The sequence below is a fragment of the Cydia pomonella genome, chromosome 2 (genome assembly GCF_033807575.1).
Source record: "Cydia pomonella isolate Wapato2018A chromosome 2, ilCydPomo1, whole genome shotgun sequence".
Classification (NCBI taxonomy): Eukaryota; Metazoa; Arthropoda; class Insecta; order Lepidoptera; family Tortricidae; genus Cydia; species Cydia pomonella.
This window is the reverse complement of record NC_084704.1, coordinates 2290743-2311659: the sequence shown is the minus strand read 5'-3', so window position 1 is coordinate 2311659 and position 20917 is coordinate 2290743. Positions and strand designations below refer to the sequence as shown.

The window sequence follows — 20917 nt, the reverse complement described above, 5'->3', positions numbered from 1 at the left end:
GCATAGGGCCCGCCTGATGGTAAGCAGTCTCCGTAGTCTATGTACACCTGCAACTCCAGAGGAGTTACATGCGCGTTGCCGACCCTAACCCCGCCCATAAGTATCAATATTATTTACATATATGTATATGTATGTTTATTTGTGTATTTCTTATGATTGTACTGTTTTCGTACCGGTACCTATTGCTCAGCGGCTATGAACTTTCGCCTGAATGTTTTCGTACCGGTACCTATTGCTCAGCGGCTATGAACTTTCGCCTGAATGTTTTCGTACCGGTACCTATTGCTCAGCGGCTATGAACTTTCGCCTGAATGTTTTCTTAAAAGCCTTTTGTTATGATTGTTATGAAACCCCTTCTTATTTCCCCCATCGCAACTAAACGCACAGTTTAGTTTTGATGAAGTTGCACAAATTAGAGCCCTGCGATGGCTGCGGTGGGTGATCACGCGATACGGCTGTATGGCACATGCTTTTGCCATAATTTTCCTTTTAAAATGTTACGCTAGACTTTTAAGACGGTTATTTTTATAAGAGCGTTTTCACATTGTCCAACCCGATGTCGAATGTCGGCTACGACTACAAAAAAAGTGCTTTTTTAGTATTTAATGTTTGTTGTTCAAAAGAAAGCGTTAATGCAAAAATAAAAGAACATAATGCCGTAGGACATTTTTAGCAGCCGTTTTTCTCTAATGGTCATCCGACGTGCGATATCGGACCGGACAATTTGAAAACATTTTAAAGTACTGTTCAGACGGCACCATTTTTCGCGCAATGTGATGAAATTGTCAATTTTTATTGTGTAGTCCGGACGTAAAAATAAAATTCAAGGACATTTGCTCGCCGATTCCACTATGAGCTTGTGTACGTCTGGACGCCAGATGAGACTGACAATCAAATTGTCAATTTAATTTTTGATCTAATTGGCAATTTGACTGTCCCGTCCGGACGCTCACTTAAGACGGATAGGTACGGTTATATATGGATGTTTACTAAAGACGCAAGAGCTAACTGACGAAAAAATAAGTAATACAAATTGTAACAGCAGTAAAACCAACTTTTTCCATGTATATTTTTCAAGCAGTTTGGCTTGACCATCGTACGGAAATGGTTGGATATCCATGAAAATAATAAGTTCTCCATGATTTTATCTACTATTCCATGATTTTATTTTAAATTTGTAGTTCGTCATAGACATAGAAATTATTATATTCTAATATTTAAGAATAGGACTTGTCCTGGTACATAAACGTTTCATCGTGGAACATTGCGTGGAATCTTTCAACTGAGTTCCTAATTTTTAATAAATTCTTTAACATCATTTATTTTGTATTGTTAACCATTATGGAAATACAGAAAATTATTTTATAATGGAACAAATAATTTACTTAACCCTCGGCACGCGCCAAAGAAACGACCCAAACGCAAGAATGTATACATATAATATGTAATATTCTCGACATGTTTAATTAAAACTTGTATACAACTCCGCTATTCAAACAATTTCCACTTTTCATCGCATGAAATGAGTTAATTCGTTTCATGAAATTATTTTCTGCAGTACAGTAAATCCTGTGGGAATGAGCGCTACGCGTGCCAAGCGTCAAGTGTCAGGTGCTAAGTGCCAACTGTCTAGTGGTGTTAGTGTCAGCAAGCGCCACAAGGAATAAAATGCTAAAGAACAAAGAACAACAGGTCGAAATACTTTTTAGATAATTTCGTAAATATTAGGGAATATTACTGAATACACCTGCCACTCACATGTCTACTTGTCTGTCATAAATAGATATAAAGAAGAAGATTGAAATGTTCACGAAATGTGTTAACTCAAGTGTAACATATGTTAATTTTAAGGTTTTTCTTAGAAAAATATACAGCAGAATTTTCATAATCTGAAATAGATATCATATATTATAGGTACTAAAAAATAAAGAAAAAGCCATATGCCGCCGCTGAACACATAAAGAAGGGGCCTAGTCGTAATACAAATACTTTATTGATAACGCCAAGTTACATGTTAGGTACATTATATATCTTTTTTTTGTATGGTTTTTTCCCCTTACTCTTGAATTCCATGAATGAGCCACTTTAATTGGCGCGTATCGCCCGCTTTTGCATCCTGAAGACTTGATCGGCATCAGCAGCCTGCGCCCATAGCACTACGCCGTAGGTGATGAGGCTGTGGACGGTTGCAAAGTAGCACGATAGTACGACGATGCGAGACGTGGTAATAGCGTTAGCCGCGTATGAAGGCTTTTAAAGATCTTAAAGCTGTTCCCAGCAGCAACCGTTTGTGTCAGCAAGATACTGTAATCTTTTTGATTTGAGTAAATGTTCCGTTTCTACATTAACTTGTCGAACGTGATAAGTTCATACATACGTACGCTCAATGCTGCTGGCACGTACAGTGAAACTACACACAGAACACTGGCTGAACCAGACTGGATGCAGACAGGCAAAAGAAGCCGTGCCTGGCATCAACGGAAAGCTCACAAGGGCGCTCCTGCAACTAGAGAAGGTCCGACTGAGTATGGTAACCAGTGTCATAACAGGTCACGGACTATTTAACAAACATCTTTTCACAACAGGTGTCACAGACAGTCCCCTGTTTCGAGGATGCATGGAGAAGGAAGAAACAGCCTCTCACGTGGTGCTGGAATGCAGCGGAGTGACTCCATACAGGGCTAAACATCTCGGATCTCCGAGAGACCGCCCCGAGGTCCTTCTCAACATTAAAGGTTTGATAGGATTCCTCGAGGAGCTGGGCTGGCAGGACTAGCCCACCCCCAACATATCACGCAAAATAGGCGCAAGTCGTCGAGTTGCGGAAAATCGCCCGTATACAATACAATACAATACAAGTTCATACATAGTTTATAATTATCATATGTAATAAAGGCATGATCATAATGACTTAACCAATTAGGTCAAGTGTGTTAATTTGGGTTGGGTTAAGTGAGGGATAAATTACCAACTACCCTAAATGAAAGGTACCAAGCGTTGACAGAGGTCGAATATTTACTAATGAGCCACTTTAATTGGCCCTGGACTGCGCAAAGCGCGGAGGCCTAAGAAATATAATGTTAATATTAAGAAATTCATGGAATTCAAGAGTAAGGAGCATAAATCCATACAAAAATTTAAAAGCTCCCGTTTAACTCTTCTAATTAAAAAAAGCCAAACAAAGGGGCAAAGCTGGGGTTAATATTCAGCAGATTGCGAATAGTAGATTGTTAACCAAGGGATGAAAGGCGCTCATTTCTGTCGAGGTAGTTTGGCGTTTGAACGTGTTTTTTTTTAATGCACATGTATTTATTTTCCTCGTATTCGAAATAAAAAGTAGTATAGTGCGTTTAACTCGAGTGAAAGGTACCATATCTATCGAGGTATATCTGTCGAGGTAGTTAGGCGCGAGTGCCTTACATCCCTTGGTTAACAATCTACTATTTATAGTATTTCTTAATGGTACTTTCAAAATTGATAATTAAGGTAAAAATATCGTGGTTTATGGAATGGAGAGTTAAATATTGGAATGGAAATTCTACAACAAATCCATTAAATATCAAATTTTAATAGTTTATCGTAATATAAACGAAAAAAACTACTGGGAAAGTGAAATGCTCTAGTGCAGAAAAGTATCATTTTCTGCACACTTTTTAGATCAATATTACCCACTTTCAGAGCATGAGAAATTAAAAAAATATTTCATAATGTTAGTATCCAGACAGGAAAATGGGGACTACATTTGTATGTAGAAACAATCATGTGACTTCGTCCCCTTTCGTCTTAAGGCTTATATGGCTATACGGTCCGATTCGAACTTTAAGATACGTCAAATATTAGGTCTAGACTAGATACAGTGTCAAAAGTGATGTTTCTTCAAACAAAAATGTCATAAAAGCCCTCTGGTTCATGACATTCTTTTTTTGAATTTTCAATAATTTATCTGTAACTTAATTTGAACTATTTGACGACCGGTTATGGCCTAGTGGGTAGTGACCCTGCCTACGAAGCTGATGGTCCCGGGTTCAAATCCTGGTAATCATTCGTGTGATGAGCATGGATATTTGTTCCTGAGTCATGGGTGTTTTCTATATATTTAAGTATTTGTAAATATTTATATATTATATATATCGTTGTCTAAGTACCCTCAACACAAGCCTTATTGAGCTTACTGTGGGACTTAGTCAATTTGTGTAATAATGTCCTATAATATTTATTTTTTTATTTATTTAACTATGAGTCTGTAAAGAACTCCTTTCCCTTCTCCGCTAAAACCTTTTCATATCTAAACGACTCCTCACATTTCTTAACAAGCACTAAACATACTAAATAACAGCGCGTAAATATTTGTAGGCTTAAGTCCCCGAGGCACGCGAAAATTGAATCAGGGGCGCCATGTCAGCGGAAATAGCGGCGGAAGCGAGCGCATTAGCGCCGCCTGCCGGGAAACTGCGCAAACAACGAGGGGCTTTTAAAAGTTCCTGCAGTTGCTGGGTTTTTGGTAACGATGCTGGAATTTTGTTTTAGAGTTACTTGGGTGGTTAAGCTGTATAGTTAGAGCGAGAAAATGGACAATGAATAAATAATTTAGTTTATTTTAAAATTGTGTTGTACACCAAAATTTTTTTATTATTTCCTTTTAATACAAAAATGTACAGCATATTATTCGTAAGAGTAGGAAATGATTCCACCATTTGATTTTTGAATTATCGTTGTATGTATGCTGGCTGTTTGTTCCACAGGTTCTACCTAGTGTCAAAATGGCTGTGCCGATTATGAAAAATGACACGATTTAACCATTTGTTTTCGTAAATTAGTGACAAAAGCTACATGTTTAACTGAAATTTGAAGCTTTCCTTTATTGTAAAACAATTTTTTAAGAATTTGTATTGTTTTGTCATACTTATGTAATTTTAAACAGTTATATAGCGGAAGCGAGCGCATTAGCGCCGCCTGCCGGGAAACTGCGCAAACAACGAGGGGCTTTTAAAAGTTCTTGCAGTTCCTGGGTTATTGGTAACGGTGCTGGAATGTCGTTTTCGAGTTACTTGGGTTAAGGTTTAGTTAGAGCGAGAAAATAGTTAATATGATAAGTATTTTGTTTTATTTTAGGCTTTTTTACATTACGAGTATATACACACACAAAGGTATTTGGCCATAACCAGGAACAACGTGGGGTTTTAAAAGTACATACATGCTGGGCTACTCGTGGTTCTTGGTAACGCTAGAACGTTAATCCCAAATAACGTTTTAGAGTTATTTGGGTTTCACTTTATAGTTAATCTTCGATAACTTTTTTTTTTTGTAAAAACGCAAGTTATTTAGTTAATCTTTAACCCCCTTATTCATAAACGTCTACTAAAATTAACAAGCCGCTAACAATCGTTTGTCCCTTTCCATCATACCTACATACGTCGGAAAAGAACAAACGATTTTTAGCGTTTTGTCAACTTTAGAAGAAGTTTATGAATAAGGGGGTAAGAGCTTAAATGCACTAACATCATTTAAAATGCCACAACAAATTACATTGATATTTTTTTTTTAATATCAGCAGAAGTTATTCCTTTAAATATCTAGAAATTAAGCAGCATCTGGGTGATTTTACCTTTATACATATATCTTTGTGAATTTTCTCTATCTGAGTTACTCAATTAAACAGATATTTAGAAAGTTAGGTATTTACCAATGGTAACCTAACATAACCTGGACACCTTTCATCATATTCAAATCAAAATACATCAAATACCAATTTATTTATAGTAAAGGCAAGTTTTAAACAACAAATTAAATGTGTAATTGCCCAATCTGCTAAAATCTGACCTGAGCCAATCATATTAGAGTAACTGAAAATAGACTTTTCTTCTATAAAAAACGATACTTGACACTGACATATGGATCAGTGTCGTAACTTGACCTGATATTTGACGTATCTTAAAGTTCGAATCGGCCCCTTACGAGTTGTGTTTGTTTCACTAACTCAGCTGTGTGATGGTAAACACATCGTAAACGTAAAACATTAAAGTCATGTTAACATAGAAGAGACAAATAAATCTTTGGTCAGAAAAATATACCAAAAAGTGTCCGACAAAAAACCATAAATAGCTGTCGCTAGAATACCCAGAATACTTGAGAAAAAAATCTAATCATAGACAGCGCACTTCACTCCGTCAGTAACGCCTAGGTTCTTAGCTACTCTAGCGCTACTCTGGAGAGATTTGGAACTATTATTTATAGGTGATAGCTGGACACTTTTTTTTTTTTTTTAATTTATTTAGAAACCAAACAGTCGTATAAACATATCAACAATGCAATACAAACGATGTACCACAACAAAAGGAAAATACAACAAAAAGACCTGGAGGTTCATAAATTATAAATTATGTTAACTGAAATAAATATAGTTATATAGCTACTTACTTACTACCACTACTACTACTACTACTACTTTTTTTCTGGTTACTTTTGCAACTATTCTGCCTAAGGAGTTTCTGTTCCTTGCCTCTACCTTCCATACTTACGCGTTTAGGTCGCGAGATTCATGCTCCGCTTCTATGGTTTGTTGTCCAACAACAACTCATGGCGAACAGACTGGTTCTCTGTGCCAGTTCTATACGTAGTAATAATAATTCAATAACTACCATTTTTGGAATCGGTAAGAATTTGGAATTTATCACGCGAGAATACAGCGAGTAAAAGATTTACATGCAAAAACTACTTGCTCTGTTGAAGTGAAACCTTCTTTAGCGGCGCTGTGCACTTTTTGTGATGGGGAAAAAATAAGCTCGCGACAGGTCACGTGACCGACAGATTCGTCAGATTGAAAATTCGTAAGACGGACACGTGACGTGCGCCTGCTGCTTCGTTTAGGCATGGAATGTTTTGCAATATTATTCTCTAACCATTCCAAAACATCAAAAATGCACAACGTTAATATTCAAGTTTTCACTTCTGCCGGCACTCCCGGAGTGCAATTCGTTGTTTTTTTTATAGGTATACAAACTTGCACTAGACATACTCGTACATATACGTTACGTAAATGTTCTTCAAACTTCTATGAAATTGTGACGTTTACACTTGCCCAGGCTGAGCTATCAAAATCGCTGCCAACTTAGCTTGGTCTGACTCAACGCGGTTATCCTGCTCGGAATTCGGACGTTGCTCCGGTGAATATAGCGCTGTCCAATATCAAGGCCGCCTTAATAGCATATACGGATGTGTCGATCAAACCTGTCTGGGATTATCTCTGGCGTGTAAGCATCTGAGGACACATATGTGCCCGTCAAAATATCTGGTCTTCGAACCTATTAGTATATTGTTCACTTACGGGCCGGGCACTTAAAGTATTGAACCAATTGTTGCCTCTCAATGCAAAGTATACTAACTATTATGAAACGCATACAAAGTTACTGCCTTTTTTCGCGAAGGCATATTGACGCTCGCCTACTCCTAACGAGTTACTTGCTAGAAAGTATGATTTAATGATGGAATGATGCAGTGGTTCCAATAAGCTACACAAGTTTAGTGTTCTTCGCATTCATGTTGATTTGATTTTTCTTCCTTGTTGTATCCTGATGGCTGAGGGACGTGACGACTGTGAATACTCTTCACCAGTGCTCTCCAAGCCGCTCTATCTAGGGCCCGGTGCATGCTAGCCTGCAATGTGGCTTTTATCTCAGACGTTACTCTGTCCGCCCAACGCGTGGCCATACGTCCATCCCTCTTCTTCTTTGCCATGCGACTAGTGATTATGAGCTGCTCAGATGGCCGAAGAAACCAAATACACGTTGGGAGCAAACACTTGTTGTTAACCTGATTACCTTTTTAAATGATATAAATGTATCTTCGACATCTTCTCGCCGAAACCGAAGGTTTGGTTTTGTTCTAGTTTTGGGCGTTATATCATGTTTATGAATTTTAGCTTTTGTGCAAAAATTGTTGCATAGTTTTAAGGTGCGTTTTTGACCTATGTTTCTGATCTTTCCTATGGAGTGAAAGTCAAGAAATCAGGTTTCGAATCAATGAAGTTATTAAAAGGCGTCAAGATTTCTATTCATATTTTTTAGCAATTGTATTATGATCTAAAAAGGCCCTGCGATTTTTCAAAAACTCTTCTGGCTGAACCTACTTCACTCACAAGTTTAAATGGGCGTTGTTGTAAATGGGTGTTGTTGTGGGTGTAAGCATTCGGAATAAGGACACAAATGGTTTGTGTGTTGGTTGCGCAACATCTCCCGTAACGTAATTACGTCCTGTGGCAGTTTTGGGCCATTTGGCTATGACATATGAGACGGTCACCTACTTTCCATCCTCATGATGATAAATGGTAGTAGATTCCTAAATAGAAATACTTGCGACTGTTCTACAGCACTATTATAGTTCACTATGATTCGGAAGGTCGGTACCATTTCGAAGTTTATTGTTTATTGTTACTAAGTTTGTTGTCTTTTGGTCATAAAAACTTTAAATTAATTTTTAACAAGCAGAAACGTCTGCGAACGATGCTATTAAGCTTAGAATAAATTTAAAAGTGGAAAAATTACTGTCTTGGGTGAGACCGTGAGTTCAAGTCTCACCTAAGACAGTAATTATTCCACTTTTAAATTTAATCTAAGCTTAATAAAAACTCTCTTCTAATTTTCGTAATATCTTATTGTGTAATTGTTATTTGATTAGATACGTTCATTAACGAATTGTCATCCGTTTTTTAACATTCTTTGGACGATGTATTATGCTTCTATATCTGATATAAATTCAAATGTACCGTGCTACTAGTTAACCATAATCATTAAAATTTAACCAACGAACAATTTTACACAAATCGACGCAGTTCTAATACAATGTACCTATGTATAACTATTAACTAGTTATAAATTAAGTACAGTAAGTATAGGCCACGCAGGTTAGTAAAGTTGTTTCTAAAGCACTTTAAAAAAAAGTCTAACTCAAATTGTTTTAATTTAGCACATCGGATATGCACATGAGGTGGGAAAATAAGAAGTATACATTTTGTTTTCAATTTTTAACTGTAATAAGTTCAAAGATTATTAAGTATTGTTTAAAAACATATTATTCAAGATGTGCAAATACACGCGGAACATAATAACTGACATACGTTCCCCACTAACAGCAGGCAAATGTAAGCCCTTATCATCGCAATTTTCGGCATATTTTCGCACATTTTCGGCGTTATTGTAGTATATTTGTGTCGGAATTGTCGGATGGTTGTTGTACGGATCGGAATGCTGGCCAATGAAGAAGACGCAAGAAAATAAATTGCACGTGACCGAGATGAGAATGCTCAGACGGGCCGGCGGAGTGACAATGCTGGACCACGTAAGGAGCATCCACATCCGTGGCAGCTTTAGAGTTAGGCCGATCCCAGAGAAACTCACGGAAACCCGACTAAGATGGTACGGCCATGTCATGCGGCGACCACCAGACCACATAACGAGAAGAGTCCTAGAAATGAGTGAGCCACCCCGAGGTCACGGCAGACCCAAACTTACATGGATGGGGCTCGTAAACAGAGACATGAAGAATGCCCAAATATCGACGCAGATGACCCAGGATAGATTTTCTTGGAGACGACGTATTAGGAGAGCCGACCCCAAGCAGATGGGATTAAGGCTAGGGAGAAGAAGGGATTGTCGGATGGTCGGTATTAACTGTTTAAATTTCATTAGCTTGTTAGCATAGACACGGGGAATTTGGGTAATTTGGATTCCAATCACTTTCACTGTTAAACAACACAAACATTTGAGAATAAATTGCTTGCTGCTAGAGGCAGACATTTGGCATATCTTCAGAATATAATTTACAACCCTGAATAATGTATTTATGAATAAATAATTAATATTGTTTGCACTCAATGTAGTTTAAAAAAAAAACAAAGTTTATACCTCTTATTTGCCCATCCTGTACAATATTAAAATAGCCAATGAACTACCCCAAATACCCTGAATGTAAATAGACTGGGATTATATCCAGCAATGAATGCAAGTTTTGTTTTGTAGTCGGTATACATCTCGGGCCCGTCTGTGTATAAAAGACTACCTGACATAATAAAAAAAGATGCAACTTCTGCGGTGGTCTTCAAAGCTTGATTATGCATGTGGCTTCTTAGTCATATATTTTATTCCGTAAACGAGTTCTACGATATAATGTAGTACTAGTAGGGAGTTCCTACGATATAATGTTTCTAGTATGTATTTGAATGTTTTACGTTAATATTTTATGTGTATATTAAAATCAAATAGTATTGTACCTGACATGTACCTTGGCGTTATTAATAAAGTACTTGAATTTGTAACTACCAGCAGAAGATGCAGATATTTACTGTTAGTATATTGGCTATTTACCGTACACTTTGATGTTATCATCAATAACGTTAGGCTCATTTGTCATAGCGCGGACAGTGTGATAATGGACTTTACAGTTTAATTCAAAATACTGCGTGGAATATTTGTGTTACATTTACGATAGGACCGATTTACGATCTTATTAAAAAGTAATAGTAATGTTTCTGGGCTCGATTTGTAATGCAGGTTCTGCTCTAATCTAAGATATATTATGATTTTATAATATTTCGAACTTTTTCGCAATGCATGAAACTACATGTCATGGAACACGTAGCCAAAGCCAACACGTAGAGTCCCTTTTGAGACTTTCATGAAATGCAAGGGGTACATCGAGCGGACGCACGCATTTCCATTTTTATTAAAATTCCTAATGAAGTAATTATCACTTTTCAACTGATTTGTAAATGTTATGGCATAAATATTGCCTGCATCTTAAAGCGAAGAATATTAAAAAAAAAACGGTTAAAATATCTTATATCTCTGAAAACAACAGTCAACAGTATTATGAAAATTGATAACGTTACTTCAATTCGTTTGAGTACGAAAACTCCGAAACTAAATAACTACTTCGAAAACTTTGTAAATAACTACATTCATAACTATAAATATTTGAAGTGTGTAATAGTTACATTGGAAATCCGCCAGAGTAGATAATTATCGGCCTAGAGTTTAGTGTCTGGTAGTCACCACGCTGTCAATTGTGATGGTAAAATTAGCAACAATGAAAAAACAGTTTACGTAATTATAGAAGTAGGTAGGTATTAATAAATCGTTATCTTTCTCTTTCAGGTCATTAACCTATAACATTTTGTTTGAGTTTGATGTATAAAATAAATTTACAGTACATATGGGGCTACTTTATAGCACTAGTGCGAGAAGTAGCATATTACGTTACTGTGTCGAACATTTAAAGGGCCATATGTACTGTAAAACGTTGTACGATACATGTGCGAATAGGTAATTCGCAACTCGTGTCGAATTTCCTATTTTTCGCACTTGTATCGTAATGTACTATAATAATGTTTACTAAACACCTCAACTATAAAAAATCAAGTACACATAACACTGTAGTTTTGTGTTCAATAAACCATAATAAAACAATAAACCATAAAATAAAATATGAAGTGATATTTCATGAATGGCTAAGGGTTTAGGAGTATAAAAGCAAAACATACCTTCTATTTTAGCGTAACTCCAAAACTATTTAACACACGTGAAATACCTATCTTCAATACTGCACTAAACCCGACTACATTTATGAATAAACGAAATGCAGGAGCGTGCCAAATGCACTCGTATAAATAGCTCAAATAATTCCACTGCAGGTATTTAAAAACATAACTGTCTATGGTATTTCGTTTTCGTAAAGTTTGAAAATGGAACGGCAGCGGCGACCCGCCTCGGTGGCAGCTGGTCGGTTACTGGCCGCTTAGAGCGTCGGTGGCAGAATGGGACCAACCTTTGCCCGATGCACGAAGAAAATTCTCGCGCATCCGCAATGTAAATTTTGTACTTTTTTTTCAAATTAAAAAGATATAATAGAGTCCGTCTAAGCTAACTATGCATAGACTTGAAAAGAACAAAGTGATGAAGTGTTATTACAAACGTCATAATTTCATAGAAATTTGACATCAATAATGACAATACCGCACTTTGTCATTGCAAATATCATGCATAGTCAGTTTGGACTGACTCTAGCGCTTAGTTTTTTTTAAATGCTAATTACGTAATTAAATAACTATTTTAGGAAATAATAGTTTTGAAATAAAATGTTCCCCCAAATTACAAACTGTACAAATATAGAAAAAAAAACGTTAAAGTTGCATTAAAGAAAATAAGTTCAATTGTTTTTCATGCAAAGTAAGCAATGAAATAAAAAGTATCGATATCGGAACTATTGGCACGATACTTCACGAGTCAAGTGTGAGCGCTACCAACCGTTTAACTTAAAAGGAGTCAACACAGCACTTGATATATATGTATAACATGTATGTAATCATACTCAGGGTATATCGCATGAAATATATGGAGCTATAATTTTAAATTATGTCGCGCGTAGAGGGTACATGCGGCCCGATTCGAAGAATTAGATACGATAACGATAAGTTCTAGTTTAGATAAGTTCTCATTTAGATATCGTTTGTATGTCGTATAATTGACAGAAGCAGCTCGATTGGGGCAACCAATGTCACTTTGACGTTAGAAATACCGTAGATAGATCTTCCTGGGGTTGTCGTTAAGATTCAAGATGGCGAAGACGTCTCATGAATATTTTTTGAGTTTTGCTCATTCATGTAGTTTAAAGTGTAATATTGATGGCTTATTATGCAGTGAACTATCGTGGAAGTGTGCAGCTAATGAAAAACTAATCTTGAAACGCGTTTAACCGTGTTCTAATCAACACCCGGCAATCCAACGTGGTTTTTAGTAAAGTCCAGCTATTTCTTTACTAAAAGCAACTACCGAACAACGTCATGCTCTGCGAGCACACTTAAAACTTACAACGAAACTTGACATTGGCAAAATCATCATAGATTTGTCATGATTTATTTATGTTTACATTTAAGGTAGCAGTTAAATAATAATTATACTGTGACAACATTAATACGTTACCCCGATTAATACAGGGGTAGTTGGGAAAATAACATTATACTGTTGGCAACACGGTAGTTTTAGCAAGTGGTGGGGACACGGTAAATGTTGGACGGGCTCGTTCACTTGGGTTGAGGCCGTCAAAGAGGACGCATCGTAATGAACTGGTTAGGTCAGAGTACCTGCAAGTACCTCGATTGTTGTAGTAGTACTAGTTTAGAGTAACCATGCGAGAAGAAGCACTACAGATTTGATTGAAGCCATATTTTAAAAGAAGAAGATCTTACTGGGATATACATCTTCAAACTTAATGTATTAACCGTGGAGACTATACGTCTCTGTAATATTGTATAATATTCTTGACTTGGTACATACTAGTTATGTATTCTGTAGCATTAGTTTATGAGACTGCTAGTTTAACAGTCCAGACGCGGTTTATTTATTTAGTATAAATTTTATTTTGTCACTTGGAGAGACTTTACACCTCCAAATCTTATTAGTATTAGTATTTTGACATTGGGGACCTTTTACATCTCCAGATTTAATGTATTTTTAACCATATAGACTATACATCTCTATTGTATTGTAGTAATTATTTATTTTAAGATTATTATAATGTAATGTTTACCCAGGTATTGGCTGTTGTATTTATAAATGTTCTTATGTATTTTTCATGACACTATATGATGTTACTATAATGTTTTATTAACTCGTAAAAGAGCCCTCGAGGCCTACTTGCAGAATAATTTTTTGAATTTTGAATTAGAATTTTTGAATTTTGGATCACAGCGGTATCGAAATAAACGTAAATTTTGACATGTCGTTTAGTTATCGATCTTTCCAAGATCTTAAACGTGTCTTATCCATTCTTCGAATCGGGCCGATGGTAGTGTCATGTTGTTAACTTTAGCTACCCTTTCTACGGGTTGTAGCCTTTCGTAGCCGCTACGCGTTTCGTAGCAGTGTCTTTGTGAAATGTAGTTTTGGCTTTTATGTTATGCATAAATTACTAAGCTACGATATAAGTTGTCACCGTGTTACTCGTATTGGTTGGAGTCTTTCGTAGCCGCTACGCGTTTCGTAGCAGTGTCTTTGTGAAATGTAGTTTTGGCTTTTATGTTATGCATAAATTACTAAGCTACGATATAAGTTGTCACCGTGTTACTCGTATTGGTTGGAGTCTTTCGTAGCCGCTACGCGTTTCGTAGCAGTGTCTTTGTGAAATGTAGTTTTGGCTTTTATGTTATGCATAAATTACTAAGCTACGATATAAATTGTCACCGTGTTACTCGTATTGGTTGAAGGAACGTCATTTTCGACTCGAACAGATTCTATCTATAACGTAAATAAATATTATAGGGACATTCTTGACGACCGGTCTGGCCTAGTGGGTGGCCTGCCTGAAGCCGATGGTCCCGGGTTCAAATCCTGGTAAGGGCATTTATTCGTGTGATGAGCATGGATATTTGTTCCTGAGTCAATAGAAAAGTCCTTTTATAGTGTAAATGAATACCTAAATTTATCCATTACTTCTTGATTTTAATGATCTCGTTTTCAAATATGTCCGCCTCTCATTCCAACGTTTATTATTCTGAAAATTATTATTATTTTTTGGTATTTTTCATTAATTTTGTTATTTATTTAATTTTATTGATGCTACGAGTATGATTATTTATTTTTCCAATGCAGTGTAACTATGAGTATAATATCATTTTTATTTTATTTTTATTTGTATTTTCTTTTGTCGATCAATTATTTTTTATGAAATACTTTTATGGAATGTTTATTAAATTATGGAATAGTTCGAATTGTAATTATATTTTAATAGCCATTATATACCATAAGATTAAAATTAGTTTTATGTAGTCCATAAGGTTTTGCTGCGCCCTCTGCAGGGTCCACGTACTCTACATCTAGCATTAAGTTGTATGTGTTTTGTACTTGGTTGCAAATAAATAAATTGAAATTAAAAACTTCGTCAACAATTTTATAGGTTTTATCTATGTACATTATACAAAAGAAAATAGGGGTTATTGTAAATTTGTGTGGTTATAAATATTACATGAGAATTTTTTATTTATTTATTTAAACTTTATTGCACAAAATATATACAACAACGTACAAATGGCGGACTTAATGGATAAAGTTCTCTGAAACGATCTGAAGTCTCAAAAAAAAATTCGAGTATTTAACAGGTTGAAAAGAACTCGAGTCTCGACTTAATTATAAGTCTGTAAACCAGAAACGAGTCTTAATGCAGACCATTCAAATGACTCGAGTCTTAACCAACACTAGCAGGCTGAGGCTGTGGCAGATTAAATATCGAAGCGTAAACAAGATATTAGCATTCATCTCTGTCTTGCATACTTGACAGAAAGAGACGAATGTCGACTAGAACCCATCTGACACACCCATAAAATACTAAGACAACTGTTAACGGCTTTCGAACCATCATGTCATAGGTCAGGACGGAGTCCGAAACTCTAAGGCGTGGGGTGAATTTCCAACATTCGTACCGTCGTCTAGTAAGATACATTTTCACCTGATGTTTAGGCGATTTTGGGATGTATGGTTTTAGCAATTAGATGAAAAATCGGGCGTAGCATACTTTATATTATGATTATGCTAAATAATAAATGTACACAACGAGAGGTATGTTGTTAATTAAAGTTATTTTGGCATTTGAAATTAACCTACAGAAAAACAAAATAAAAGTAGGCAGTTAAAATGTCGCCATTTTTATGTTTTTTATCACAAGAAAGGAATTATTTTTTTAGCCAATTTTTCATGCACTAATCTATTGCAAAACATGACAAAGCTAGTTTTAATTCATAATTCATTTATTGTATTTATAAATAAATATTTTACTAAGTTATATGTACAAATTTTGAGATCCATATGTTATAATCGTTTATAAGTATTTTAAACCATTAATATTGTTTTTGCATTTCGCCTCCAACTTAATTTGGTGTATATTATTTTTAGTAATTTTTAAATGAACTGATACCTAATCGATATTTAGTCCATGACTGAAAAATGCCAGCACGAAAAATCCTTCATCCTTTCTTTCCTCAAAACACATTTTAAATCACAATTACCCTATATTTTTTACGATTCCACATTCGACATTCAATGAAGAACATTATTTGAGTTAAAAATTATCCAAAAATGGTTATATTCAAGTAAAGACTCACCTTATCCAAGTCCCATGTTCCGTGTCGTGCCGCTCGCTCGGGCCCGGGCGCGGTACTGGATGGCGTATTGATCCGCGCAGCCTCTGGACCCGTCTATTTATAGTCCTATCAAACGATCATATGGACCACTGAGGCTTTCAGGCGTGTACCATTTTTAATCGGGAAATAATTAAAAAATATATGAGGTTTGAAAATCGCACTTAAACTTACTTTTTGGTATCTCATATGAACTAAAATGCACTGCGCAGACTCTTTACATCTCGTTTTTGCACATCATTAGGCATTGACTAGACGGACAATGAAACAAAAGAGTTATTAAAAAAGTAAAATTCATCGTATTTCTTTGTTATTTTTAAGTGAATGTTGTCAATTTTAGACCTCACGTTCCTTCTAATTTTCATTTGCCGTTATGATACGTAATTAGTAGTAAAAGCGCTATTCTAGAATTTTGTTACAGGTCTCAGCTATAACGTCTCGAAATTTAAGGAAAATATGTATAAAACGAATGCTGATTGATTATGTTACACGCGCAGCATAAAAGTATAAAGAGAATAATTCATTTGTAATAGAAATTTCAGTTTTATATCTATACACAATGTATTGTTTAGTGTATCACCTCTTATTACAATGCGATACCCCATGGTAATGCCATGTAAATATTTAGATTGGTGTAATAGAATCAATGGAAAATATTCAAATAAGTATAGGAGACACAAAAAATAAGATGAGTTTTTTGAGTGCGAAGATTTCAAGTAATCACTCCTACACAGCAAAAAACTTTCAATTTCATTAGGACTTTTTATAATTATTTATTTATAAAAAACAAAAACATAAAAATAAAACGTTCGTATACAAACTTGTTAGAACGTGACAGCCATGGTGACAAATGATAAAGAGCCGACCATCTTAGCTCTACTGTATTACCATACACGCAATAGGGATCGATAGATCAATGAAGTATGAAAAGGGTCAAATAGATGGCGCTGTTAACTTCACACTTTAACAGAGTCTGAAACTTTGAAGTCGATTTACAGTGAAATTATGTGTCCGAATATGGAGCGTGCGCGTTGGAGGGTCTGCCATCTTGTGGCCTGAATCGGAACCATAAACATGTACATTTACACGTCACGTGTTTTCTTGTGCATAGTAGGTTCTGCCATCTTGTGGGCTACATCGGAACAATAAACATCAGATTTTACGCCTCGCGCCAAAAATCTGTCCTGCCTCCTACAGTTCATGCACGCTCCCTATAAAAATCATTCATTCATTGATACCTACACATATTTACAAGTAAAAAACGCGGCCTACCTCAGCGCCGACACCTTTGTTAGTAAATTATATCCTCCTAGTTAAATTTAACTCTAAAACAAAGACAATATAAATTTGCATAATATATGCAGACATTCGCCGAAAATTCCTGCGTAAGATTGATGACAGCCGCCGAGACTCCTTTTGATGGATGGCACTAGTATAAATAGCTCATTAAACAGTGTTAAAAGCTGACTATTTTCATATTCTGCATGGTATTTTGTGAAATTTTAAATCTTAATAGTAATATTCATAATGAGAAAGCTAAAACTGACAGTTGCTTGAAAAAATACGTTGCAGTTAACGCATTTTCATTCTCAGGATATATTCATGGGAAGGAACAATGAAGATAAAGTTAACCTAATTCATAACGAGTTTTAGAATTACGTGTACCACGTCTGGTCATAAACCTTCATCCTGTACTATGTTTTTTTTGCCACGGTTTACTTAGAGAGCCCGTATGTAGCTAAGTGCCAATCGTTTGCGCTAAGACAACGAAACGCTGTCTCTCTATCGCACTAATGTGTAACGGCTCGATTCGAAGAATGATTAAGACACGTTTAAGATCTTGGAAAGATCTTTAAAAGATCGATAACTAAACGACATGTCAAAATTGACGTTTATTTCGATTCCGCTGTGATCCCAATAAGATTTATCTACGATATTTCTAACGTCAAAGTGACATTGGTTGCCCTAATTGAGCTGCTTCTGTCAATTATGTGACATACAAACGATATCTAAATGAGAACTTATCTAAACCAGAACTTATCGTTATCTCATTCTTCGAATCGGGCCGTAAGAGCAATAAAGAGACAGAAAGTGTTTCGTTGTCGTAGTGCAAACGATTGGCATCTTGGCTAGGTCCCCTGGGATCCACTCGAAGTATTAGAACAAATTAAATTATTTTTAGAAAATATGTTTTTGGTCAGTTTTTCTTGGTATATGACATTTATTTCAGTTTATCACATAATGATGTTTCGTAGGTACATAAGTTTGAAATAAACTTATTGCTACGAGCCGGGGATCAAACCCGCAACCTTACCGCTAATAAGTTTCATTTTAATTTTTATTTTCAAAGTTTCATTTAGATGTAATTTTTTATCATTCTTCCGTGCGTCTCGCTCGCGTCAATACATATGCAATATACCTACATGTTGCATATGTATTGTCAGCATCAAAAGTAGCGGATGAAACAACGCGCCAAAAGTATCTGATATTCCGTATAACTGTTCCAAATGTAGATAATTTTCTAAAATTCGCGTTCATAAACATATCTTTTACAGTCTTAGTTGTTCTATATTAAAGACATCAGTTTTTGTCAAGCTGTTCAAGAATGGTAGATGGCAATGTTTGACGACCGGTTTGGCCTAGTGGGTAGTGACCCTGCCTACGAAGCTGATGGTCCCGGGTTCAAATCCTGGTAAGGGCATTTATTCGTGTGATGAGTCATGGGTGTTTTCTATGTATTTATATATTATATATATCGTTGTCTAAGTACCCTCAACACAAGCCTTATTGAGCTTACTGTGGGACTTAGTCAATTTGTGTAATAATGTCCTATAATATTTATTTATTTCTTTCTTTTACTTGGACATTGTGAAACAGAGCCCCTAGTGTAAATTTATTCGATTTCGAAACGTGACGTACGCGTTTGCGTCAAGTCTCATTTAATAGTATGGGATTTAGACACAGCGCGCCTAGCGGAACGTTTTAGAAACTCAAAATCCCATACAAAATGAGACTTAACGCATACGCGTACGTCACGTTACGCCATCGAATATATTTACACTAGGGGTACAGACCCTTATTAGTGTGTAGCGAGGTGTTTCCAGTGTAGTATTGTGTTCCTGCCGGTGAGCAACGTTGCCAGAGCTCAAGGAGTATTAGGGTCGGCAAGGCGCATGTAACACCTCTGGGGTTAAGGTAAGCTACGGAGACTGCTTACCATCAGGCGGGCCGTATGCTTGTTTGCCACCGATGTAGTATAAAAATGAATAGTATGACTATACATCTCTATTGTATTGTAGTAATTATTTATTTTAAGATTATTATAATGTAATGTTTACCCAGGTATTGGCTGTTGTATTTATAAATGTTGTTATGTATTTTTCATGTCACTATATGATGTTACTATAAATGTTGTATTGACTTGTAAAAGAGCCCTTGAGGCCTACCTACTTGCAAAATATTTTTGAATTTTGAATTTGAATTTTATGGACGAGTAGTTCGGGATTTATTGTAAGAGAAAAAAGATGATAGTAATTCAATTGTTCGTTGCTATTCAGGGCAACAAACCTGAAGCCATATCTGAAGAAATTTAAAAGCCCAAACCTTTTTATAAATTGAGAGGAGACCTTTGCCTAGCATTTGCAGGTTTTTTTAGGTGTACGTTTTTGGCAACCATGAATGCTTATGTATGTAATGATCGCTGTCTTAGGTTTTTTTTAAATACTACGTCGGTGGCAAACAAACATACAGCCGGCTGATGGTAAGCAGTGTCCGTAGCCTATGTACGCCTGCAACTCCAGAAGAGTTACATGCGAGTTGCCGACCCTAACCCCCTCCCCCCCCTCGTTGAGCTCTGGCAATCTACTCACCGGCAGGAACACAACACTATGTATGTATGTATGTATGTATGTATATACTTTATTGTACATAGAAATAAAAACACGAAAAACACAGTTACAGAGTAAATTGAATACAACAAAGGCGAACTTATCCCTGTATTGGATCTCTTCCAGTTAACCTTTGAGTAAATGAGTAAAACAGAAGTAACGGTGAATGAATGACAAACACAAACAAAAGTGTACAATCACTGAAATTAATGAAATGCACGTTTTGAATACACATTGATACAAATATACATAGATAGAAAAATAACCATAAACCATAGTACCATACCCATACCATACCATACCATACCATACCATACCATACCATACCATACCATACCATACCATACCATACCATACCATACCATACCATACCATACCATACCATACCATATACCATACCATATATATACCATAGTAGGGTCTAGTGTTATTTGGCTGCGGTTTTCTGTAAGGTGGAGGTACTTCCCCAGTTACAAATAACTGAAATAACCTACAAGTAGGCAAAACTCCTAGGGGTTTAGCAAAGGTCTAATAGAATGGAAAATGTATGGAAATTTCTAAACAAAGTGTTGAGCATTTGCACTTGATAGTAATATGAATATAAACTTCCACACAAAGGTAACACGAGCAGGATCGGTACAATAGATTTAGAGTGTATATAATAAAATAAGTTGATCGGCTTGCTTTGTATATACTACTTGTTTACTAGTTATACGCACTGCCGTGCCGCGTTGCAGCGGAGGGTCGTATGTTAGCGCTAGTCCTTAGTGACATGCGTCCTTCTGCGTTGGTGCGACTGTCGCGAACTAATTAGTTGTCTGCTACTTCCAACAGTTTTATTTCTATTGTG

General features: G+C 36.0%; 1 protein-coding gene across 10 annotated transcripts in view; it reads right to left on the bottom strand.

Annotated features, from left to right (window-relative positions):
- LOC133531337 (glutamate-gated chloride channel) overlaps positions 1–16219 on the bottom strand; it is a 51691-nt gene extending 35472 nt beyond the window's left edge. For 6 of the 10 annotated variants that reach the window (XM_061869520.1, XM_061869506.1, XM_061869528.1 and 3 more), the window contains exon 1: positions 16145–16219. The gene's annotated coding sequence lies outside the window, so the exon portion shown is untranslated. The remainder of the gene's footprint in view (positions 1–16144) is intronic. The other 4 variants (XM_061869559.1, XM_061869568.1, XM_061869536.1 and 1 more) reach the window with 1 other exon arrangement.
- Between the last annotated feature and the right edge of the window lie 4698 nt (positions 16220–20917).